Below are 8,837 nucleotides of genomic sequence, written 5' to 3'. Positions count from 1 at the left end.
AAAAAAAAAGAATTAGTCTTGAGTGGCTTTGTATATGAGGTTTACCTTCTCAAGAACCATAAAAGTTCCTGGAGTATATGCCCCACAATGCCAAGGATAGTGATTTCAAACTAAGAAGGCAATGAAGTTGGTTAATTTTCTCTTTTACTAGATCATTATCAATAAATCTTGGTTGGATAAATTAATAACATTATGACTGGCAAGCATTAACTTTAGTTCAAATGGGACCCTATTAGATCCTGCCCTCTTGATTTCTGAAAAAAACTGGATACCAGCCCTACCCACAGAAAAATAGTGATTAAATTTTCTCTAAAATATAGACAACATATTATATAAGTTAATATATTAATTTATTCTTGCTACCATGCATTTATATCAAACCATTCATTTCTCAAAGCAAAGATACATCCAAACTCCTTCTAGGTTAAAACTTACTAATTTTTTTTTCACTTTCTTTTATTGTGGTAAAATACATATAAAATTTACCATTTTAACCATTTTTAAGTATACAGTTGTGTTATTAAATATATTCATAATGTACAACCATCACCACCGTCCATCTCTGAAACTCTTTTCATCTTGTAAAAGTGAAACTGTGCACCCATTAAACAGAAACTCCTTCCCTCCCTCCCTCCTGGATTGTGACTACTCTAAGAGGAATCATACAGTATTTGTCTTTTTAGGATTGAATTATTTCACTTAGCATAATGTCCTCGAAGTTCAACCACTTGTTAACACATATCAGAATTTCCTTCTTTTAAGGCTGAATAATGAATGTAGTGTATGTATATGCCACATTTTGCTTATCCATTCATCCCTCGATAGATACCTGGGTCACTTCCACTTTTTGGCTGTTATGAATGATGCTACTATGAACACTGGTGCACAAAAATCTCTTTGAGATCCTACTTTCAACTCCTTTGGTTAAATACCCAGAAGTGGAACTGCCAGATTACATGGTAATTCTGTTTTTAATTTTTGAGGAAATACCATACCGCTTTTCACAGTAGCTGTACATGTTACATTCCCACCAACAGTGCACATCACAAGTGTTCCAATTTCGCTACATTCTCTATAACACTTGTTCTTTTCTGTTTTGTTTTCCACAGTAGCCATCCTAATGGGTGTGAGGTGGTATCTCACTGCAGTTTTTATTTGCATTTCCCTAATGATTAATGTTGGACATCTTTTCATGTGCTCATTGGCCATCTGTATATCTTCTTTGTAAACTGTCTGCCCAAGTCCTTTGCCCATTTTTTCGTTGTGGTTGAGTTTTAGCTCTCTATATACCCTAGATATTGATCCCTTATCAGAAATATAATTTGGAAGTATTTTCTCCCATTCTGTGGGTTGTCCTTAAACTCTGTGGATATAGGGGTCGGCCCGGTGGCGCACTGCTACATNTGGTTGAGTTTTAGCTCTCTATATACCCTAGATATTGATCCCTTATCAGAAATATAATTTGGAAGTATTTTCTCCCATTCTGTGGGTTGTCCTTAAACTCTGTGGATATAGGGGTCGGCCCGGTGGCGCACTGCTACATTGCGCCGCTTGGGAAGCGCGGCGGCACTCCCGCCGAGGGTTCGGATCCCACATACAGACTGATATCTTCTTTGTAAACTGTCTGCCCAAGTCCTTTGCCCATTTTTTCGTTGTGGTTGAGTTTTAGCTCTCTATATACCCTAGATATTGATCCCTTATCAGAAATATAATTTGCAAGTATTTTCTCCCATTCTGTGGGTGGCCTTTAAACTCTGTGGATATTGTCTTTTGATGCACACTTTTTATAATTTTCATGGAGAATTATTTGTCTAGTTTTGCTTTTGTTGCCCAGGCCTTTTGTACCTTATTCAAGACATCGCTGTCAAATTCAATGTCATGAAGCTTTTGCCCTATTCTGCGGATATTGTCTTTTGGTGCACACTTTTTATAATTTTCATGGAGAATTATTTGTCTAGTTTTGCTATTGTTGCATGTGCCTTTTGTACCTTATTCAAGACATCGCTGTCAAATTCAATGTCATGAAGCTTTTGCCCTATGTTTTCTTCTAAGTTTTATACTTTTAGATTTTACATTTAGGTCTTTGATCCATTTTGAGTTAATTTTTATATATAGTGTTACATAAGGGTCCAACTTCATTCTTTTGTGTATGGATATCAAGTTTTCCCAGCACCATTTGTTGAAAAGACTGTGCATTCTCTATTGAATAGTCTTGGCACCCATATCAAAAATCATTTGACCATATATGCGAGGGTTTATTTCTGGTCTCTATTCTATTCCATTGGTCTATTTATCTGTCTTTATGCCAGTACCACACTGTTTTAATTACTGTAACTTTGTAGTAAGTTTGGAAATCAGGAAGTGGGAGTCCTCCAGTTTTGTTCTTCTTCTTCAAGATTGTTTTGGCTATTTGGGGTCCTTTGAGATTCCATACGAATTTTAGGATGGATTTTTCTGTTTTTGCAAAAAACATTATTGGGATTTTGATAAGGATTGCATTGATTCTGTAAATGGCTTTGTGTAAGTATTGACATCTTAACAATATTGTCTTCTAATTCATGAACATAGGATATGTTTCCACTATGTCTTCTTTAACTTCTTCTAACAATGTTTTGTCGTTCTCACTATGCAAGTCTTTAACCTCCTAGGTTAAGTTAATTCCTCAGTATTTCATTCTTTTTGATGCCACTATAAATGGAATTGTTTTTTTTAATTTCCTTTTCAGATTTTTCATTGTTAGTGTATATAAATGCAACTGATTTTTGTGTGCTGACTTTGTAGCCTGCTACTTTGCTGAATTCATTTGTTAGCTCTAACAACTTTTTGTGGAATCTTTAGGCTTTTCTATGCATAAAATCATATCATTGTAAATAGAGATAATTTTACTTCTTCCTTTCCAATTTGGATGACTTTTATTTCTTTCTCTTGACTAATTGGTCTGGCTAGAACTTCTAGTAATATATTAAACAGAAGTGGTGAACAGTGTGCCTCCTTGTCTTGTTCTTGATTTTAGAGGCAAAGCTTTCAGTCTTTTACCATTGAGTAAGAAGTTTGCTGATGGTTTTTCATATATATATATATAGCTTTTATTATGTTAAGGTAGTTTTCTTCTATTCCTCGTTGATTGTGTATGTTAATCATGAAGGGTGCTAAATTTTGTCAAATGCTTTTTCTGCATCAATTCAAATAATCATATGGGTTTTTTTTCATTCATTCTATTAATGTGATGAATTACATTGATTGATTTTCATATGTTGAACCATCCTTACATTCCGGGAATAAATCCCACTTGGTCATGGTGTATAGTCCTTTTAAAAAGCTGCTAAATTTGGTTTGCTAGTATTCTGTTAAGGATTTTTATATCAATGTTCATACAGAGTAATGGTTTGCGGTTTTCATTTCTCATAGTGTCCTTGCCTGGCTTTAGTATCAGGGTAATGCTATCTATGAGGTAATATATCTATAAGGTAATGGCCTCATAGAGTGAATTAGGAAGTATTCCTTTCCCTTCAATTTTTTGGAAAAGTTTGAGAAAAATTGGCATTAATTCTTTAAATGTTTGGTAGAATTCACCTGTGAAGCCATCAGATCCAGGGCTTTTCTTTGTTGGGAGACTTTTGATTACTGATGCCATCTCCTTACTGGTTATAGATCTATTCAGATTTTCTATTTCTTCCTGATTTAGTCTTGGTAGGTTTTTGTTTCTAGGAATTTGTGCATTTCATCTTGGTTATCCAATTTGTTGGCATACAATTGTTCATGGCATCCTCTTATAATCCTTTTTATTTGTGTATAGTCAATAGTACTGTCCCCAATTTCATTTCTGATTTTAGTAGTTTGAGTCTTCTCTCTTTTTTTCTTAGTCCATCTAGCTAAAGCTTTGTCAATTTTGTTGATTTTTTTTTCAAAAGCCCAACATTTAAAAAAAAATTTTTTTTTTATTGGAACAAATTGATTGCACATATCTGTGGAAAACCTTACTTTTGGTTTCATTAATTTTCTCTACTGTTTTTCTATTCTCTTACCTCATTTATCTCTGCTGTAATCTTTATTACTTCCTGCCTTCTGCTAGCTTTGGGTTTAGTTCTTTTTCTAGTTCTTTACATTGTAAGGTCAGAAAATTTACTAATCTTTGATATTACCTACCTTATATGATGCTTTAGAGTTAGACCTTCCAATCATGTAATACTTTCCTCAGATTCATAATTCCATGATATAATAATCCTGTATTGAAGTCAGAAGATAGAGAGACCCTGAGACACCTTCCCCATGCTCTGAAAGCATATTATTAATGTTTCTTTCCCTTTTCTTTTTAGGGGTCCTATGAGTCATTACACACAAAACATGAAGTTTCAAGATTACTGTCAGAGAATATATCATGACTCCAATAGTTAATTACTTACATATTATCTAAGTTTATAAACCTCTGGTGTATTCTTCCCTTGGTTTTATTAGTCTAAGCTTCACATCTGGGCTTCTTACAATGGCTGGCTTTTATAGAAAGAATGTAGTCATATAATATAAAACACTGATGTGAGCATACTCTCATTCAACCCAGTGTTTTATTCTGGGGCTTTGCTTCAAACCATTGATGCTGAATGCTGTGGACTCCATTCTCCAAATGTGCATGTTTGATTCATGCTTTAAAACAGCTAAATTACTATATATAATTGAAAGCAATACAGTGACTTTTTAAAAATTCCATAACTCAGGAATTTTATTAATTCAGCCTGAGTCTCTCCATCCAGTCCCAATTCACCCAAATTTTATTGACTAGCCCATAAACCCTGTGAAATAAAACCCCTCATCACAGACACAGGCTGTATGAAAGTCAATCAAATCCCATGGGAACACAACATAAAGCATCTCTCTCTAACAACAGTGAGCATCAGTAACTAAGGTCTCAGACTTGCTCCCCTGTTCAATGCTTAGATCAGAATTCAGTCTTTCAAGTAATGCCCAAGAAATGTTAAGCCAAAAACATAGACAACACTATTGGGGCTGGCACTAGGATAAAGAATATCACTTTTTATGGAATTTTTCTTTACATCCATATGTTTACAAAGAAAATTCAATGTCTAGTGTAGCTGGAATACCTGACAGATGCTACTGTTACAGTTTTCATACTTTTTATTCTTCTAGGGAGGCATCTTAGGGGATGTCTGGGCTGATGCCCTTCCTTTGTGCCTCTTTCATGTCAGAAAGGCTCATTCCTTAGAACCAGACAAGAAGGCAGACACAGCAAGGACAAAGGAGGATGGCCAAGCGTGGGGATGGGCAAACTTTGTCTATAAAGGGCAGGCTTTGCTGGCCATACCATCTCGGTTGCAACTGCTCAACTCTGCTGCTGTTAACAATAGACCAGAGACAAATGCATCACTGAACAGGCATGGCTGGGTTTAGCCCTTGGGCTTATAGTTTGCCTGCTACTGGTCAAGAATAAGAATGTGGAGTTAGATGCCCAAGTATGAATACGAATTCCGTTTAGTATCTGCATCTTTACTATCTGTATCACCACCAGGCAAGTTATGTAATGTCTCCAGGTCTCAGTTTCCCATCTGCAAAATGGGGATAATTACAGTACTAATCCCATAGGGCTGATATGAACATTTATATATAAGCCAATATATGTAAAGTGATTAGCACATAATACTCTTATATGCTCACCACATTAATATATCAGCAATTACATATAAAAGAAGGTGCCATTTTGTGAACTTGTAAGCAGCTGAAATAATGCATTTAGCTTAGGCCACTTCATTTCTAAGGAACTGCAAGGTTTCATAAAAGAAGATATACAAATGTCTAATAAGCTTATATAAAATGCTCAACATCATTGGTTACCAAGGAAATGCAACTTACAGCAACAATAAGATAACACTGCACAACTGTTAGGGTGGCTAAAATTAAAAAGAGAGACAATATCAAATGTTAGTGAAGAATGTGGAGCAACTGGAACTCCCATACACTGCTAGTGGGAATACAAAAAAGTACACTTCAAAAATATGTTTATTATATGACCCAGCAATTTCATTACTTGTATTTATCCAAGAGAAATGAACCATATGTCCATCCAAAGATTTATGCAAGAATATTCACAATAGCTTTATTCATAATATCTAATCACTGGAGACAAATGTTCATCAGCAGGTGAATCGATAAACAAATTGTGCTATACCCATACAACACACTACTATTCAGTAATAAAAAGGAGCAAACTACAGTCATCTCTAGTTACCTGTGGGGGATTGGTTCCAGGACCTCCTGCAGATACCAAAATCCACAGAGGGTCAAGTGCCTTATAAATGGCATAGTATTTATACATAAGCTATGTACATCCTCCAATATACTTTAAATCATCCCTAGATTACTTATAATATCTAATACAATGTGAATGTATTGTGTAGGGAATAAAGGCAAAAAAAAAAAAGTACATGTTTAATACAGACACAATTTTTTTCTCCCCAAATATTTTTGATCCACAACTGCTTGAATCCACTGATGCAGAATCCATAGACATAGAGGGCCAACTGTCCTGACACAAACTACATGGATACAACTCAAAACCATTATGCTGAGTGAAAGAAGTCAAAGTCTATACTGTAGCTTATATAAAATGCTCAACATCATTGGTTACCAAGGAAATGCAACTTACAGCAACAGTAAGATAACACTGCACAACTGTTAGGGTGGCTAAAATTAAAAAGAGAGACAATATCAAATGTTAGTGAAGAATGTGGAGCAACTGGAACTCCCATACACTGCTAGTGGGAATACAAAAAAGTACACTTCAAAAATATGTTTATTATATTATCCAGCAATTTCATTACTAGTATTTATCCAAGAGAAATGAACCATATGTCCATCCAAAGATTTATGCAAGAATATTCACAATAGCTTTATTCATAATATCTAATCACTGGAGACAAATGTTCATCAGCAGGTGAATCGATAAACAAATTGTGCTATACCCATACAACACACTACTATTCAGTAATAAAAAGGAGCAAACTACAGTCATCTCTAGTTACCTGTGGGGGATTGGTTCCAGGACCTCCTGCAGATACCAAAATCCACAGAGGGTCAAGTGCCTTATAAATGGCATAGTATTTATACATAAGCTATGTACATCCTCCAATATACTTTAAATCATCCCTAGATTACTTATAATATCTAATACAATGTGAATGTATTGTGTAGGGAATAAAGGCAAAAAAAAAAAAGTACATGTTTAATACAGACACAATTTTTTTCTCCCCAAATATTTTTGATCCACAGCTGCTTGAATCCACTGATGCAGAATCCATAGACATAGAGGGCCAACTGTCCTGACACAAACTACATGGATACAACTCAAAACCATTATGCTAAGTGAAAGAAGTCAAAGTCTATACTGTATGGTTCCACTTATGTGAAATTCAAAAATATACAAAACTTACCTACTTATCTAGACGCAAAGCAGATGAATGGTTGCTGCAGCCAGAGGTGTGAGAAGACTTACACCAAAGGAACATATGGCAACATTTGGGGTGACAGAAAGTTCTGAATCTCAATTGTGGTGGTGGTTGTTATACAGCTGTATGCATTTGTTAATACTTATCAAATTTTACACTCAAATTTTATTTAAATAAAAAGATACAAAGAAAACAGAAATGAGAAAGGGAGTGAAAACGTAAACAGCCAAGTACAAAAGGTGACAAGGAGCTCAGCAGAGAGACCAACACCAGGATGCTTTCGGTGCCTCAGGTCAGTCTGGAGGGCCACGGATGCTGTGAGTGTGAAACCGAGGAACAAATCTCACTCCATGGGTCACTCTCATGTTTGTGTACTTCCCTTTCCATCCTATCTCTGCAAAAAAAGTGGGCAGACAGACTTTAAAGTGTCCCCCCCCATAACGCCTGCCTCCTGGTGCTCATGACTTTGTATAATCCCCTCCCCTTCAGTNATCCATAAGGTGTCTTCCAGGTCTAGTTGAACAATTAAAGTGGACTAAGAGTGTACTAAGTGTACTAAGAGAAGTGTACTAAGGCACCAAGAAAACAACAATTTGATCTGCTAAGAGTACTTATTCCCAGTAACTAAGATTAGCATGCAAGACCCTAAGTTTAGTATTCACTACATTCTTAGAATTTGGGAGCTTAGTCTAATAAATGTCAAACCCATACATCAAAGTTGAAAAGAAAAGCCCATTGAAATCCACTAAGATAACAATGAAATACATATAAGTAGCTGGAGGTTGTTTTACTTGAAGTGGCCAGAAGTAATCATTTCTGTCCAGTTTCTTATAGATATAACTCTGTGAAATACTGACATTTCACCTGCAAACTATAACTAGCACTAGTTTATCCTTATAGCCAACCAGGGGAAAAAGGCATAAAGCGTAATTTTATATAGCCTACCAAGTAACTACAGTGAAAGAGATGCTTCAGGCATTTAGCACATGTCAATACAAAAGTCAGCGAAGAAAATAAGTTTGGCTTATTTTCATGTCATCAACATTCCATAGTTTATCTTCTGTTATCAATAGTCTTTATCGTCCATTAAAAATTGTTGAAGATATCTACCTAAGTTTTTGGCAATTTTCTGCTACAACTTGAAATTAAAAAGCTTGTGTTTAGACTGTACATTTCAGTTTCTATTCTCATTCCACTTTACAGAGAAGTAAAAATAATATACTGTGCTTGCAATTTAAACTGGTGTTAAACTGACCCCTGCTGGTCTCATCTTTTCTGTTCCTGCATTTATCAGACACTACAACACCTAACTGCATTCTGTAGTCGAGCCTGCATTCGATCAGACTGCCACACAAAACTAAGACTAGGAAAACGGTGGCTGGT

The sequence above is a fragment of the Galeopterus variegatus genome, unplaced genomic scaffold, assembly GCF_000696425.1.
Source record: "Galeopterus variegatus unplaced genomic scaffold, G_variegatus-3.0.2 Scaffold3280, whole genome shotgun sequence".
In the NCBI taxonomy this organism is placed as follows: Eukaryota; Metazoa; Chordata; class Mammalia; order Dermoptera; family Cynocephalidae; genus Galeopterus; species Galeopterus variegatus.
This window is presented reverse-complemented; position numbering follows the sequence as displayed.